General features: G+C 30.8%; 1 long non-coding RNA gene across 1 annotated transcript; it reads left to right on the plus strand.

The window, feature by feature from the left end:
- Positions 1–5,824: 5,824 nt before the first annotated feature.
- Positions 5,825–17,424, plus strand: LOC145269443 (uncharacterized). Its single transcript, XR_013865058.1, has 2 exons — positions 5,825–5,982; positions 14,965–17,424. It is a non-coding gene; the product is annotated as an uncharacterized LOC145269443 (long non-coding RNA).
- The last annotated feature ends 2,263 nt before the right edge of the window (positions 17,425–19,687 follow it).

Here is a 19,687-nt window from a genome sequence, read left to right on the forward strand (position 1 = left end):
TACTGGCAAAGGCATAACTCCTTTCAATGCTCGGGGACGCTTTGATCTTCAGCGTGTGGTACACTGGGGAAAGGAGTGGCTGGTTACTTTTAATGAATCTAAAACAAAGCTTCTATCTTTACATCATCAACGCTCTGATCCCCATCTGGCATCAATTGAAATGAATGGCTCTCGTCTTAGGGAGGCCTCATGTTTTAACAAGCTTCTGGGCTTGACCTTTACTCCTGATCTGAAAGGGAACATCTACATCAAATCTGTTGCCAAAGCCGCTGGAAAAATGGTGGGATCCTTCTATCGATCCAGTAGATATCTCACTGCTGATGCTATTCTCTATCTATATAAGAGCCAAGTTCATCCAAGGATGGAGTACTGTTGCCACATCTGGGCATGACCTGCTAGAAAGGACTTATCCTGCCTTGATAGAATTCAAAATAGACTTTATAGCCTCATAGCAGATGCCCTTTTCTCTTCCCTGCAACCTCTTTCTCGCAGAAGAGATATTGCAAGTTTGTCTTTGCTTTATCGTTATTTTCATGGCAAGTGCTCGACTGAACTTCAATCTATGGTCCCCCTCGCCAAACTTTCACAAGAAACACCCGTCTAACTGAAAACACTATCAATAATTCCCCCCCCCACTCTTTATTTGTGCCTAAACCTAAACATAGATTCCATGAACAAAACTTCCTTCTTAGAACTGCACGCTTGTGGAACTGTCTTACCTTTTCCTGATTTCCAGCTGACTACAATATGGTTGTCTTCAAGTCAAATGTAAACAAGTTCTTGATGAGCCGTTCCCCTTAAGTTAACAAATTTACTGAATTTCCTTACTGACAGTTTTTATTGCAAACGGGAAGAGAAAAGGACATCTCCCACCATTCATTTTTGTATATTTTAGAAAAAAATAAAGCATTGTAAATTGTAACAATTACAAATAATTTTTTTGTTGTTGTTTAGGAACATTACGAAAGAAGACCCTTAAGTCAATTAATGAAATCGATATATGACTCGTGACTCAGATTTAGTATTAACGAAATTACTATAACTCGAAGAAAAATTAATATCTCAAACTACCAATATTATCATTGAATTAAGCATTGCTTATTTAATATTTTCACACAAAAATTATAATAGCAAAAAATATTTACTGTTTTTTTAAGATTACACTTTTAGCCTAATTTTTATATGTAAGATTCTAATATTCTCCTTGTATGAATGAATGTGGAAGGGTCACCACGACACAATTTTTATATAATCTTCAAAACAAACAATTGAAAAAAACATTATAAGCAGGAATACGCAAAAAATAATTAAATTAAAAAAATGGTAAAAATTATACAAACGTTCATTATAAGAATGTACAGATGCATGGCTGGGAAAAAGAAAACTAGTCAGTTTTGCATTCCCTACCTTCCACCAATTATCCGATGTCATTTTCAGACAGCCTTTAAGCTTTCTGACAGTTTGGGCTTCCATATAACTCATGCTAGATACTTCATTTCCTTTTATTTGTGCGAAGTCAGAATCTCCTGCTTTGGGGGGATAATTAAGCTATGTTTTGTACAAACAAAGTGTTTGTTTTTTTACTATCTAATTCAATATCTTAGGACTTTATTAATTATCTTTAAAATAGTCCCAGAAAACTAATATTTATCTTTCAAGGGATTTTTACAATGAATTTATTTAACTTCAAACCTTAGGTGAACTTGTCACCATCGTGGAAACATTTTCCATTATAACTTTTTTTTTTTTAGGCTTTGGTTTTTCAAATACAATCAAAAATTAATGGGAAAGCTAAAAAAAAAAATGATGATAAACCGGCTTTAAAATCTATGTCCCTTTATCTTTTTTTCGCCATTAATGCATATATATATATATATATATATATATATATATATATATATATATATATAGTAGAAATGGTAATTAATAAAAACTGAAGAAAGTGCTCAATACTGTTGTAGAGCAAATATGCATTTTATTTTTTATTACCGTATCTTTCTGTTAAGTTACATTATGGTTTCAGCTACCCGGCCGTTTTTTTTTTTTTTTTTTTTTTTTTTTTTGCCGTCTACAGACTTAATGTAACTTAACAGAAAGATGCGGTAATAAGAAATAAAAGGCATATTTGCTCTACAATAGTATTGAGCACTTTCTTCAGTTTTTATTAATTACCATTTCTACTATATATATATATATATATATATATATATATATATATATATATATATATATATATGAGAGAGAGAGAGAGAGAGAGAGTTGGTACAATTAATCAGTTGGAATCGGAAAAATCAAAACTTTTCTGGGTATCGGAAACAGAAAAAACTGTGCCTATATTCCAATGCCAAAAAGGATTCTTTTAGTTATCTTTTTTGGTACTTGTACAGTTTAATCAAGAGATTAAAAAATGAAAATATCGAAAAAGATTATATTGTACGTATTTCTTATGGAACGAAGTCCTCTGTAAAAAAAAATTCATTTAATTTTTAGGGTTTAGAATGCTTTTCGGGCACAACCTAATAAAATAAATAATTCAATACAAGCTTCTGAAATGACGAACGCAACAACTTCATAAAATGTAACACAGAAAAGGTTTATTAAGGAGAATGTGCACCGGGTGATATGTTCCTGGTCAAAAGCTGGACTCCGGCTACCTGGTGCTATCGCGGTAGTTATTCCCCGTTGAATCGTCTATACCGGTAGAAATAACACCAGGTAGGGAGAGCAAAGAAAAAGGAAGTCCGTTCTGTTTTGTATCTCTCTCAGTAAGGACGAGTTGTTATTCTTCAAACCGGATGCTGGCCGATTTCTTTAGGGGATAGGAAAGATCAATTCGCCGTACCCCCGATTGGTCAATATGTGGCCAAATCACACAGGGGAGAGGCATTGATTCATGAAAGAAAAAATTCCATTTGTTTCTGCTACAAATTCCACCAAGTAGTTTCTTTTTTACAGCAAAAAAAAAAAAAAACAATTTGTTATGATACCGAGCAAAAGGTTCGATTTTTAGGAAGAAAAGCTAGTATTATAGATGGGGAGGGAGTGTCGGGGCTTTACGTTGAGTTATCTTCCCATGGCATGTTCCAAAAAAATCCAAAATGGCTGACTTCAATGCGCTCTCATAAAAACGTGTTTTTCCGCTGTAAAAGAAAAACTACTTGATTAAATTAAGTGAAACTTTTTTTTTTGAGACCTTCAATCCAAAACGGATACGTGCAATACAACCTTTTTGATATTTTCATTTTTTAATGTCTTCATTAAACTGTACAAGTACCCTTTTTTAAGTCTTCCACTACCAGTATTAAGATAAATTAATAAATATTTATTGATTTTCAACTACTGGTAACACTAAACTCTATAGATCACTCCTCCACAAGTGTATTTTTATGTTTGAGAAAATATCTTCACGTTTAACATGTTTTTCTTTTTACAGGAATCGGGGAAAAAAAAACAACTTTATACTTACATATTTAAAGATTTATAAGGAATCTAAATCGGTAATGGTATCAAAATCAGAAATTTAGAACGAAATCAGTAATTGTATTGGAAATGGAAAGAAAACATCGGAATTGTCCCATAAATGGCAAAACACTATATTCCAAAATTCATGATGTTGACCATCTTATAATTTATTCCTTTAATTAAAAATGGCGTAATGGAAACATATTAAAGGTATTTGGATCTTCTCTTCCAATTTCTGGATTTTAATCAGGCCAAATCATACTTTATTTCCTTTTGACAGATTGATTGTTGCTATTTCTTCTGATGAGTTAAGGGCATAATAGATTCACTGATTGATATAATAATGATTTATTTTGCGCTATGAAACAGATACTGTCAAGAATTGTAAATGTCAATTGAATTAAAGGAATAAATTATAAGATGGTCAACATCATGAATTTTGGAATATAGTTTTTTTGTCATTTATTCGCTATATTGCTCTGTAATTACATTGAGCTTCTTAAATAAGGATTGATATATTTTATAAGAAAATATATTTTTACAGAAATATATATCTCGACTGGAGTTAATCGTGACATCCTGCACTGAAGATTCCCTAAAGGATGAAACACTAGTGTCTGTAGGTATATATATATATATATATATATATATATATATATATATATATATATATATATATATATATATATATATATAATAAAAATTACAATTAAATTTACCAAAATGATCCAAGATGGTAAAATCAAAGTATATTATAAATATTAAAGAATTAATATTTATTAAACTATCTCAGCCAGATGTAAAAGCTCGATAAAACCAAATAGGAAATAGAGCTTATAATATGAGCAAACAGTTAATAAAATATGTTAAAAAACACTTTGAAATGAGTTAAAAACATATTTAATCTGAAAAGGAAACACTAGATAAATGGATAGTCCTTAATCCGCGGAGTTTTGAAGAAATACTTTCCTTCTCATCAGAGGGTAGGAATTAGCAAAATGCGGGATCGGATTTTGCATGCAGAAGTATTTGATGAAACAACATGTAAGTCAAAGATTTTACTTGAAAACAAAAAAAGGGAAGCATAGGGAATATGGTAAAGAAAAAGGTGATTACACATTAATGTGTAACCACCTTTTGTTTTCAAGTAAGATCTTTGACTTGTTGTTTCATCAAATACTTCTGCATGCAAAATCCGATCCCGTATTTTGCTAATTCCTACCCTCTGATGAGAAGGAAAGTATTTCTTCGAAACTCCGCGGATTAAGGACTATCCATTTATCTAGTGTTTCCTTTTCAGATTAAATATGTTTTTAACTTATTTCAAAGTGTTTTTTAACATATTTTATTAACTGTTTGCTCATACATACATATATATAAGACGCCATCTTGAATTTTCCAATACATCGGTAAACACTGTATGTTTTTCGAGCTGAATAAACATGTTACATTGAATAAAAACACGAAAAACATATCCAGTTAGGTAGAAAAATAACTTATCTTGCCTTTGATAACATTTATTTGTTATATATTTGTTTTTTGACAACTTTTTCGAATCTATGTGTACAGTAATACAAACCCTCGATATTTTCATTTTTTAATGTCTTCGTTAAACTGTACAAGTACTTTTTTTTTTTAATCGCCTATTGTCTTTTAGGTTAATTATTGCTTAATTGGGTCAGGGTCAAAGGCGTTAAAACTAGTAAACAAAGGACTTTTCTAGGGCATTCACCGTGAAACAGAATGGTCAGCATAACACGAAAGTAAAAGAAACACGTGGAATCCTTAAAGTTAAATTGGTAAATTTTTAGATTAGGTTCACAATTTTCTTTTAAATGACGACTTTTAAAATTTTTTGACTATACTGAATACGGAAATCGCATTGAAATTTTGCAGAAATAAGTAGTTATCGAGATATAAAAAGTTTTATTATGCATTGTATTCTTTGGCGGCCATCTTTGTTACGTGCGTGCGCGCGCCATAAACGAATCTACGCGCGTAACAAAGATGGCCGCCAAAGAATACAATGCATAAAACAACTGTTTATATCTCGATAAGTACTTATTTCTGCAAAAATTTCAATGCGATTTCCGTATTCAGCATAGTCGAAAACCTAAACAGTCATTTAAAAGAAAATTGTGGAGGGGGGACCTAATCTAAAAAAAAAAAAAAAAAAATACCGTTAAATTTTCTGCTTTCGAAATACATTAATGAATAAAAAACAAAGTTTTAAATGTTCAAAAAGATAAACACAGTTACAGCAGTTGTGTGCGTAAACTATCGGAAGTAAGCAGTGCATTGTGGGTAGATGGAATTGTTCCGAATTCCGATGTCCGCGAACGCGATGACACGACTTCTCATCTGTCTCCATTCCAACATCTGAAACATCAGACAACAAAACGAAAAAATTAACCAAACCTTACAAAAAAAAAAAAAAAAAAAAGATTTAATTGCAAAACAAAAGTCTTGCTTTTCTTTCTTTTTTTCTATCAAAACATTTCAATCGTCAAAAAAAAAAACGTAAGTATAACGTGCAAACCATTCTTTTTTGGTTTCACAACTCATTTTGATACTTATGAAGAGAAAGTACCGTGATATTTTTTTATATACAGTATTTTCAACTTAAATCCAACTGTTACGTGTTTACGGTACCTTTTGTTTATTAAATGTCGGTTCACAAGTATCGTCGACTCTGAGCGTAACCACACCGGTGTTAGGAGAAAAACTAGCCTCGATGTAAAAATGTTCTTATTAGTATTTATTTGCTTCCCCACGAAATGTGACACAAGGTTGTTTTTAATGTGGGGTCAAACCAGCCTCCCCCCCCCCAAAAAAAAAGGCAAAAGGGGCACTCTGGTTGGGACCAAAAATAATAATTGTCTCAGTATAGATGGTTTCACCTCCATTGACCGAGACAAATTATCTTAAGAGTAGCATCAGAACATACAATAAACTTTGATCCCGGCAAAATGGCCAAAACGAAATATTCCTATTATCAAATCGGATGTCCTGTTTTAGTTTAAAATAAACAAATTGACATGAAAATAAATAAATAAACAATAATAATAATAATAATAATAATATGTGGAATTTTCAACATGTTTTTATTATTTTTATTTTTTTGTATTTTTTTACGACCTGCCCCAGCGTAGTATTAACATCCTCAACCTCCCCGTGTTAAAAACGGTTTCATGAATAAACACCTCCAACCTTAGTTGGGAATGTTTATTCCGAAAGCCGTTCTAAATATGGGGAGGTTGGAGGTGTTTATACTATGCTATGATAGAAAAAATACCTTTTTTATTTTTGCAATATATTTCACAGATTTATTTTGTCTAATAATTGACGATCGTATTATTAGGTTGAGAAGAAAGTTCTTGCGGGATTTTAAATTTGGATTTCAACTGATGTATTTTCAAATAAGTTTTCCTTATAGTATCTTTACTTTATATATCATTTTAATGGAAGTTTTTCGTTCCATCTAATTTTTTAAATTACAATCGTTTTAAAACAATTATGTCTTCTTTTCAGAACGTTGAACACAAGATGAAAAAAAAAAAAAAAAATTCACATAATTTTCTTATTTCAATTCAAGCTATGCCAATATCAACAAAGTGTTTAACCCAGGCACAACTACTGAACGCACAGTACAATGGTGGTTTAAGAAATCTTTTGGCGATGATGAGAGTCTGGAAGATGATGAGTATAATGGTCGGTCATCGGATGTTGACAACAATCAATTAAGAGCCTTAATCGGAGCCAATCCACACACAACTGTTTGAGAACTATCTTTTTAATTAGTCTAGTACCTATTTACTATGCCTCCCCACGGGACAGAGTTAGACACCAGGGTCGTTTTTTAACGTGGAGAAAAGGTACAAAAATAAAAATTGTCTCAGTCGTGAAGGATTTCTCCTCCACCGAAAGAGAACAAGAAATGGAAGTGCAGCATTTGAAGAATAGATACTACACTTTGATCTTGGCCAAAAGGCCAAGTAGATTAGTAGGTATTCATTTGCTCCCCCACCGAGCAAATTAGGCACAAGGCCGATTTTTAAAGTGAGGAGTGAAAGGGAAATGGGGACCAACTCCCCGGGGAGTAGGGGAGCTGGATAGTGACAATTGGTATGACGGGTTGCCCCTACATTGACCAAGGTCTTTGCTGGTCTTTGCTTGACACTTGTTGCCCAGGCCCCGAAGGGCCCGGGCCTGACTTGATCAGAGAATTCCTTGATGAGTATCCCGTTTGTACCAATAAGGACCTGTTTGATAAATTATCAGCCCAGTATGGCGAGTTTATAAGTGCTGCTGACATAGCTTGAGCTTTAATGAGAATGCAGTAGAGTCGAGACGAGGTACTCACAAACTTAGTAGGTATATTTAACTGACCTGCTAAGTTAGCATATGCGGATGCAGAAATGAAAGAAGGTTCAAGTCAGTCCTTCCAACTATTCATAATTGCATACATATATAATTATGTGTATATTTTTAGTGTATGTGGATGTGCTGGTATTTAAGAGATATCGAATATATATATATATATATATATATATATATATATATATATATATATATATATATATATATATATTATATAATTATGATATATATATTATATAATTATGATATTATATATATATATATATATATATATATATATATATATATATAATTATGATATATATATATAATTATATATATTATATAGATATATATATATAATTATATATATATATTATATAGATATATATATAATTATGATATATATATATTATATATATATATAATTATATATATATTATGTAGATATATATATATAATTATAATATTATATATATATAATTATATATATATTATATAGATATATATATAATTATAATATATATATATAATTATATATATATTATATAGATATATATATAATTATAATATTATATATATATAATTATATATATATTATATAGATATATATATATAATTATAATATTATATATATATAATTATATATATATTATATAGATATATATATATAATTATAATATTATATATATAATTATATATATATTATATAGATATATATATATAATTCTAATATTATATATATATAATTATATATATATTATATAGATATATATATATAATTATAATATTATATATATATAATTATATATATATTATATAGATATATATATAATTATAATATTATATATATATAATTATATATATATTATATAGATATATATATATAATTATAATATTATATATATATAATTATATATATATTATATAGATATATATATATAATTATAATATTATATATATAATTATATATATATTATATAGATATATATATATAATTCTAATATTATATATATATAATTATATATATATTATATAGATATATATATATAATTATAATATTATATATATATAATTATATATATATTATATAGATATATATATAATTATAATATTATATATATATAATTATATATATATTATATAGATATATATATAATTATAATATTATATATATATAATTATATATATATATTATATAGATATATATATATAATTATAATATTATATATATATAATTATATATATATATTATATAGATATATATATATAATTATAATATTATATATATATAATTATATATATATATTATATAGATATATATATATAATTATAATATTATATATATATAATTATATATATATATTATATAGATATATATATATAATTATAATATTATATATATATAATTATATATATATATTATATAGATATAGATATATAATTATAATATATATAATTATATATATATTATATAGATATATATATATATAATTATAATATTATATATATAATTATATATATATTATATAGATATATAAATATATAATTATAATATTATATATATATAATTATATATATAATTATGATATTATATATATATTATATATATATAATTATAGATATATATATAATTATGATATATATATATTATATATATTATATAGATATATATATATAATTATGATATATATATTATATGTATTATATATATTATATAGATATATATATATAATTATATTATATATATATTATATAGATAGATATATAATTATGATATTATATATATATATTATACAGATAGATATATAATTATGATATTATATATATTATATAGATATATATATAATTATGATATTATATATTATATAGATATATATATAATTATGATATATATATATTATATAGATATATATATAATTATGATATTATATGTATATATATATTATATATATATAATTATGATATTATATATATATATATATATAAATATATATATATATATATATATATATATATATATATATAATATCATAATTTAGTAATTTAAATTTTATGAGGTAACTGGATTTCTATACCAGTAGATCCATTGTATTGCATTATTCTGAAGTATATATATATATATATATATATATATATATATATATATATATATATATATATATTTATATATTGGTATATTTAGGCAGTATTTTTTTCATTCAAGCAAAGACCATTAAATGCAATGGAGACACGTTGCTTTATGATTCTTTTTTAATTGCATACTTATATAATTATGTGTATATTTTTAGTATGTGTGGATGTGCTAGTGTTTAAGAAATATCGAATGTAATTGTAATTGTCTGTATTTTTGAGATGAGGTGTTTTCAGTGATTGAGATTGTCGGGCTGACTTCCTCATCTTGGTTGTTATCGTTACAATGTTTCGGCCGTTTTGCCCTCCGGTCTTCATCAGGTGCTTTGTATCGAACTGAGGAACCGTTTGTTAGGAGTCTCGAACCCACCCCTTTATGATTATTATGGGGGTACCGTGTTCGGACTCAAGCTAGGCTCTGGGACATAGTTGCTGATTCTTTGTTTTGAATGTTACTTTGTCACTGCCTTCATTCAAGATTGAACTCAACACCTTTGGGTAACTGTAAAATTTGATACAACGTCTAGGACCACTTAGTTGGTTTTTGTTAATGTTAAATCTATGTTGTTATTCAAGGTTTTCTCTATCAGAGGTGTCCAAATTGCATTCAGCTCTATGCTTGGCTTGCTCAGTTGTTATGTCCGAGCATGTGAGCTGTTTCTTTAAGTTTTCTCACTTTCCAGTGGGTCTCTCTGTTTATTATTTTTACTTCATCCCATAGGGGGCGATGGCCCCCCCTCTCCATCCAGACATGGTTGGCTATACCCGATTTTTCCGTCTCCCCTTTAGTTACCCCTTTTCGGTGTTCTTCCATCCTTACTTTAAGGGGTCGGCATGTTTCACCCTTGTAAACCTTTCTGCAACTGCATGGGATGGAGTATATGCAGTTTTTGGTCATGTTCTCCTCCATGCGGGGCTTCACTCGTACCAGGTGTCATCTGAGTGTTGACTCTCTCTTGAATACCGTCCTGATGTTGTAGGGGGCACATATTCTCTGAATCTTTTCATAGATGCCTCGTATGTATGGTAGGCAGACCGTTGGAGGTTTTTGGGTTTCATTCTCCTCTCTTATACTATTAATATGTCTGGTGGATAGTATGCTATGGGGGTAGTTGTTATGACGGAGGGTATTCTTCAATCTGACCATTTCTTGGTGGTATGTAATGGTGTCGCTATTTATTGTCTCTGCTCGATGTTGTAAGCAGCGTGCGATTCCATGTTTGATACTGTATGCGTGATGGGACTTGAAGTTAAGGTATTGTCTGGTGAAGGTAGGTTTGCGATAAACGGATGTCTTAAACCCATGCTCTGTATGTGATATGAGTATATCAAGGAATGTCAGTTGGTTATCTTTTTCTTTCTCCATTGTGAACTGTATCGATGGTCTTATTGAGTTCACATGGTCTAGGAGAGCCTGGATGTCTTCCTGATGGGGCCAGAGTATGAAGGTGTCATCAACGTATCTTAACCACATGGTGGGCTTTAAGGGAGCTGAACCTAAGGCCATGTGTTCGAAGTATTCCATGTATATGTTCGCCATCACTGGTGATAATGGCGAGCCCATAGCTAGCCTCTCCTCTTGTCGATATAGGTCAGTACCCATTCTGAAGTAGGTTGTTTCTATGCAGAATGTCAGCATTTCCATTAAGTTTGGCAATGGTACACATGTGCGCTCTTCTATGGAGAGGTCCGCAGCTAGTTTGTCTTGAATTACTGCTAGTGCCTCACTAGTTGGAACTTTAGTGAACAGGCTAACCACATCTAGGCTTACCATTTGGTTTGTACTGATGGGTGCTCCCTTTGATCAGTTCCGTGAAGTGCGCAGAATTCTTTACATGTGTTGCTGACTTTCCTGCTAATGGGTTTGTTATATCCACAAGGGACCTGCTCAGTGGGTGGCATGCTGAGCCTCGGCAGCTCACTATGGGTCTGGGTGGAATACCGTCTTTGTGTATCTTGGGGAGACCATACATATGTGGTAGCTTACTATAATGCTGGACCAGCTGTCTATATCTCATTGGAGCGATGTGTTCCTTGTTTTTGGTAAGGATTTGTAACAGCTTTCTTTTGGTTTTCAAAGTTGGGTCCTTCTTTATTTTACTGTAGCTACCATCTGCGATTAGGCCTGCCATTTTTTTCAGAGTACTCCGACATGTCCATCACCACAGTAGCATTGCCTTTGTCTGCTGGCAGAATTATTATACTGCTGTCACTTTGTAGGGTTCTTATAGCCAGCCTATCTTCCCGTGATTTTTGATTTAGGAGGCTTGGCTTTCTCGAGTACTTGTCTCACTTTCCATTTTATTTCACCTTGGGTTGATGGGATTCTCCAGGCTATATCGTCCATGTGTGTTATGATATCTAAGAATGGAACGCGTTTGGTTGTTGTTGCGAAGTTGAGACCTTTATTTAGTACTGCTTCCTCTGAGTGACTCAGTTGGCGTCTGCTGAGGTTGCTGACCGCTTTCACAGGTGAGCGGTGTTTTGATGTTACATTCCTCTGGTCTTTGAGCTTTGTGAGCTTCTTGATTTGGCGTCCTTTGACCTTCTCATATTCTTGTCTGTACGATTTATCCAGATCTGATTGGATTCTAACCTTGTCTTCCTCTTGAGTCACTTTGACAAGGAACGATGTTAAGGTGTCGGAGATTTCGTTCCTTAGTTTTTGTTTATTCCAGCGGGTGTGTTGGATCCTTTCTTGAACGAGGGCATGCCCTGCCCTTTCCGCGACTCTACGTGCCTTCCTGGAGTTCACTGTTGTTTGTAATGTCAACCCTGCTGGTATGAGTTTTAAGTCTCTACATCTGGATAAATCGTACAGACAAGAATATGAGAAGGTCAAAGAACGTTGATGGTTGCATAGATATAAATCCAATGAAACCGTATGATTATTAAAGAGTGCTCAAGCCAATAATGTCTGTATAATAAACAGACTATATCTATATTAATGTTTATTTTTTAAGCATGTTGAAATGTACAATTCTTGAGAGCACCTGTTTCGTAATGCAGAATCATTAATATAATTATGTCAATTTTTGAATTTATTCCGTCTTTAACTCATCAGAAGAAAAGGAACTATTCAACTTTAAAAGAAAATAAAAGAATATGGACATGATTACAGAATTTCTTTTAATTACGCCATCTATATATATATATATATTAGGTTACCGCAAAAAATAATGTCGTTTATTGACGTTCAACTTCATATCATAAACGACATTATTTTTACACCAACCTAGTATATTCAAAAAAGGTATTGTTAAGTTTTCTATTTAAGAAATTCTGTAAACTTAAAGGGATATAAATATTAATACTAATATTTATAGGATAATCCTAACCAGATGAAAAACTCAATAAACCAAATATGAAATAGAGCTTTAGATATGCTACTATTTTATAAACGGTTATAATGTCATATATCATTAGATAAGATAGTATAACCATTTATAGAATAATAACATAAGATTCAAGAAATATCACGAATTATGATTGATAGAAATTACCACAAACATGTAGTATCCCAAAAACCGTGATTTACAAAGTTTAGATGACCCCGGAAATTGAAAAATGTTGATATACAGTAAGTCGGCATAGAAATTAGGTTAAACTCATTTAACGTAACTGTAGATTAAGCTGAACTTTTTTATTGAAAAATCATAAATCATTAGTACATTAAGAATTTAGGTAAAATCCATCTCATGAAACTATATATAAAAGTGAACGTGTCTGTGTGTGTGTGTCTGTGTACATTTACCTACACAATAACTCTGTCAATTTTTAGTCTACAGGCTCGACATTTGATATACAGGGTACTGAGATTTGGGAAAATCTTTATGATCGGTTTTCGGCCAGAAATTTGGCTGTTAAGGGGTCAAAGTTCAACGATTTCACCTTTGAAAACTCTACCAAACTCCTCCGACAATTTTGGGTCTAAACACTGGAAATTTTAGATATAAGTTCCTTTGACATGGATCTAACTTAATAACTTGATTTGAGCCCAAAACAATAAATGTTAAGGGGTCATAATAGGGATCAAAGTTTAAAAAATTGACCGCTTTTTTTTTTTTTGCTCAACATACATCTCCAAACAGCCGGCAACGATGGCTGAAATGCTAGTACATATATATATATATATATATATATATATATATATATATATATATATATTAGTAGGTAATGCTGCATTTTTTATGTTCTTTTTTATTTGGTTGTCTAACCACAATTAACACTTTTGCAATTATTCATAAGCTCTTGTCTAAAAGCTTTAACGATTGATTGGACATGTGCTGCATGACATCTAAATTTATTAAAATTAAGAATAACCAAATATAATAACCCTGTTTAAATATTATAACTTTCTTTAAATCGTAAAAATAAAACACAAAAAACGGTGAATGGGATGTAAAATAAGGAATACGCGAACAAAAAATAAATGGCATAAATAACCTCTGTCCCAATATTAAAACTTTAAAAATTGGAAATATATCTGATATCTAGGCTCGAATATGCAATCTTAAGATAACAACGCTGCTACTATAACGACTGGTCTATGATCGTGTGAGTGAAGTTAGGTCAGTTTTTTAATATTAAAACTAATTCAAGAAAGAATGTGTGTTTGGTAAAATTTTCATGAATTAACAATTTTTTGCTCCCTCCCCCTGTAGAAAAGTGCTCAGTTAAGAATGAAGGAATTACTGTTTTTAGCCAATTTTTTTAATATTTGTCATCCAAAGGGTCAAGGTTCAAAATGATGCTGATTTCGTGAAAATACGTCACCTCTGTCGAAAGTTTTAGGCAGACATACAAACATACACACATCTATACATTTAAACAGATATTTTCCCTTTATATTATAGATGATTATTATATAGTTTAGTTAGTCTAAATGCAGTTTCACTTAAACATAAATAATCATGATATAGGCGTTAAGCTTAAGGTGATTTGAGTCTTTTTCATTAAGAAAATAATGAAATTTCTTGAAGTTGTTTTACTGTTTTTATTTATTTACAGATACAATGTCTGAGCTAAAAGAAGAAAAACCGTTTTCCTGTGAACTATGTGGATCTTCATTTTGTAAAAGGTTTCAGCTGAATAGACACATGTCTAAACATAATAAAGAGAAACCACTTTCATGTGAAATATGTGGGGCATCATTTTCTTATGCTTCAGAACTTAAACGACATGTGCGTATACACACTGGGGAGAAACCATTTTCTTGTGAAATATGTGGATCTTCATTTTGTAATAAAGCACACCTAAAACGTCACATGCGTGTACACACTGGAGAAAAACCATTTTCCTGTGAAATATGCAGATGCTCGTTTGCTGATAAATTAACTTTGATGAATCACACTCGAACTCACACTGGAGAGAAACCATTTTCCTGTGAAACTTGCAGACTTTCCTTTGCTCGAAAATATTCATTGATTACCCATATTCGTACACACACTGGGGAGAGACCATTTGCCTGCGAAATATGCGGATCCTCATTTTATGAAAGTTCACATCTGACAAGTCACATCCGTATACACACAGGGGATAAACCATACTCATGTGAAATTTGTGGGACATGTTTTTCTAAAAGATCAAACCTGATTGCCCACAATCGTACACACACTGGGGATAGACCGTTTTCCTGTGAAATTTGTGAATCTTCATTTGTTGACAAATCAACTTTGACCAGACACATACGTACACACACTGGCGAGAAACCATTCTCATGTGAAATTTGTGGATTTTCTGCTTCTCAAAAATCAAATTTAAAAATCCACATGCGTATTCACACTGACTTGAATGCCTATTAGACACTGTCCTCGAGTGTCTAAGGTCTCTCTGTACAGGGGTTTGTCAGAATAATCTGGCATGAGGATCCTTTTTCCATAAAAGTAAACCCTGACCAAATATTAAAAATCACATAGTATTCGCAGTCCAAATAAGATTTCCTCACTATGGCTAACCCACATTAGCTTTTACGAGGAATGGTGCACCTTCTCTAAGTGATGTTACCTCAAGTAATAGCAGGAAGCTGGATACTCCACCAGACTAGATAAATTCTTGTCCTGGAATCCAGTAAGACCAAAAGACCAACATGAAACGTATAAAAATGGTTAATTGGGGAGAGGAAAATTATGTTCTCAATTCTTTACTAACTCGGTGCTTGAGAGATAAAGAACTTTAATGGAACATTCGAATATCTATGTATCTCAAATAGACTTCAAGTGTTAGCCCCAGGTCGTGGGCCCCTTGATTTCTGAGAACTTCGACTGAAGTAAAATAAAACAAAAAAGAAATTGAATGCCTACTAGACACTGTCCTCGAGTGTCTAGGGTCTCTCTGTAGAGAGGTTTGCCAGAACAACCTGACATGAGGATACTTTTTCCATAGAAGTAAACCCTGACCAAATATTCAAAATCACATAGTATTCACTGCACAAATAAGATCTCTAACTCAAATTAGCTTTTATCAGGAATGGTGCACCTTCTCCAAGTGATGTTTCCTCAAGTTATAGCACGAAGCTGGATACTCCACCAGATTAGATCAATTCTTGTCCTGGAATCCAGTAAGATGAAAAGACCATTATTATTAACGATTACTACATTGTCCAATTTCTACTGTACACTCTTTAACCCTTATCCTCGAGTGGCCTCTTGGCCTTTATAAGTGGTGATGCCTATGTAAAAAAAAGACCAAAATGAAAGATATACTACAATGTATGAAAATGATTGGTTGAGGAGAGGGAAATTATGTTCTCAATTTCTTTACTAACTCAGTGTTTGAGAGATAAAGAAATTTAATGGAACATTTGAATATCTATGTATCTCATATAGAGTTCAAGTGTTAGCCCCAGGTTGTGGGCCCCTTGATCTCTGAGAACTTTGATTGAAGTAAAATAAATCGAAAAAGAGAAACAACTTTTAAACCTGACATAGTGATAAAAGAAGGAAGCAAACTTAGAAAGAAGCAACCTTAGTAGAAGTTTGTGTCCCAATGATGCTGGGTTAAAGAGAATTGAGAGGGCACAGATGACGAAATGTCAAGATCTTATGTATGATTTGAAAATTAGAAATTGGAATTTTAGGAAGATCTCTTTCATTCCAGTAATTATAGGAAAAATCGGGCTCATAAAAAAAGCATTTCAAAATTACTAGGTAAATATAACTGGTGAACTTAGTACAAGTGAGATACAAACAATTGTACTTAAAGGGACAGAATATCTCTCGGTTGGAAATAAGTCATAAGCCATCCACTATGATTATGCAACTCCTACAGTTATGTCTTTTCTTCTTTTTTTTACATAGGCATCACCATTCATCAAAGCCGAGAGGCCACTCGAGGATAAGGATTAAAGAGTGTACAATAGGGCAGGTCGATTTACAACTTTTTTTCAGAAAATCAACCTGGCATTGGTGATGATAGTTGGGATTCGATGTGATAAGAACATATACCAAAAACTAGATTCCCATTGTGAACCTTCTCTAAGTGATGTTACCTCAAGTAATAGCAGGAAGCTGGATACTCCACCAGACTAGATAAATTCTTGTCCTGGAATCCAGTAAGACCAAAAGACCAAAATTGCAGTTTCATACGTAAGTCAACATTTGATTTTAAAAATCGTGTAGAAAAATGCTGAAAAATCCTTCATTTTCATAGAATTTTACACAACACTGACTTTAAAATTTCACTATTTTTATAAAATATTCAATTAAAATTGATATATTTATATGAAATACATTGAAAGAAAAATAAATACATAAATTATAATTTTAATTATGAACCACAACTGGCAAAATATCTCAACTTTTACTGCATTGATTAAACAAAAATTGTAAAAAAAGCTAATTAGCAACTAAGTCTTTTAAATTTCACAATTCAAAAAGATATGTGGAGATGTATTACGAAATATAACAACTTGATACAAGTTACAGAACCATGTATTTTAATGTTTTATTAGAGGCAATAATATAAACTTATAATAGAACTAAATTGTTCTTTATAATTTCCTTTGGAGGAAAATGAAGGTTTAATTTGCTGGCATGATGACTTTGTAATAATGTGTTTATGTCTTGCTTCCTGGCCATATACAACTTTTTGAGAAAAATCAATCAAATTTGTCCAGTGTGTGGCTGCAAAATTGATAGCAGTAATCTTTTTCATTCTTTTTTTTTTTTTTTTTTTAGTTGTTCACTATTCATGGAAAAAACAACACACAAAAAAAAATTATTTGAAAACACTTATTTTTTTTATATTTTTGAAATGTAATATGAATAAAACTTACTATTGTTTGGGTAAATTAAGAAAACTAATAAAATTTAATGGATAAATTTTTATCTACCTAATGAACAAAATCGTTTGAATGCCTTCTTCTCTCACATCCAATTCATCTGAGTTTATCATCGATATTATATTTTTCGGAAGTAGTGCAAAAGCACTATATTTTGAACTGTTTAAAACAGTAATTTGGATTTCAGTTCACTGTTTCATTCTATGAATCATATTAAAATATACTGTTATTGGTTAAAAAAATATTGTCGGTTTTGATCTCAAACCAACTAACTTAGATGATAAATTTGACCAAAATGTTTAATTTATCATAGTGTTTGAGGATAGAAAACTCTAGTCAATAAACACATTAATCTTGTGGCTTATGTTAGCCATCTTCCTTGATTCAAGGGCCCAATTTTCTAAGTAAAGTTCTCCACAAGAAATGTCACAGCATACTCAAAAAGTAGCCTCTGGTCTTCACACTTTAATTATTTGTTTTTTTTCTGCTGTCAGGTAATGATAATCAGGAGGGACACTAATTTTTTAAAATTCTACTTGAGGCAAATCTTGATAATTATTGATACAAAGTTTCCCCAAAGGACCAGTAAATGTTGTTAGGCTTTTTGTTGTTCCATCAATTAATTTAAAAATTGTTGTAAATGGCAGTTCTTCTAGTGGAACCTGAAAATTGGAAAATTTGCATGTTTAATAATAGAGCCAGATTACATAATAAATACCAATATATTATTTTATTTTCCACAAAAAAGAAACATAATTGCAGGTGAATCTATAGAATTAATTTTACCTCCTTGTTAGGAGGACAAGTGCAGATTATGTGCCTTGTTTGACAATTTTCTGTCTTGTACTTTACTGCAAAGTCATCACATCTCAAGACAAAGTTTACAGCTACAAGAAGATATATCAAACAGTCTGTGTAACTGTTCCTTCATTCTTTTCACTTTGATTGCTGTAAGAGATTTCCTGTCAATCTGTTTGGTCCTCTTATAGCAAAATATATTGACCTTCTGTCCTATATAATGTTATCTTTACAAGAGCAATTGTGGACTGACTGCTTGCCGAATACTAATTATTTCCTTAGCAATTAACTTAGAAATCTCACTATTTTTTAAGTGGGAATAACTGTTTTCGAGGAAATAACTAAACTGGATGACTTGTCGTGAAGTTGGGGTGCTGTTTCATCCAAATGACAAGGTGGACCAGAACATTTTGTGTACTACTGGTTAAAACTGAACGTCGTGCTTTTACTGACATTCTAATCTGAAAGGTTAAATAAATAGATTATAACTAAAGGAAACTGTATTAGGCTATCTTGCAGTTTCATACATAAAAGATAAGTTATGATAAGAAGTAATGAAAAACTTCATATAGTTAAATTAGACGTATTTAAGAGAGAGGACCAAACCAAATCAGACGCATAGTAGTGTTTAGTTGAGACACTTTTAGCAGATTT

Source organism: Euprymna scolopes, chromosome 45 (genome assembly GCF_053919585.1).
Source record: "Euprymna scolopes isolate OS-2025 chromosome 45, ASM5391958v1, whole genome shotgun sequence".
NCBI classification, from domain to species: domain Eukaryota; kingdom Metazoa; phylum Mollusca; class Cephalopoda; order Sepiida; family Sepiolidae; genus Euprymna; species Euprymna scolopes.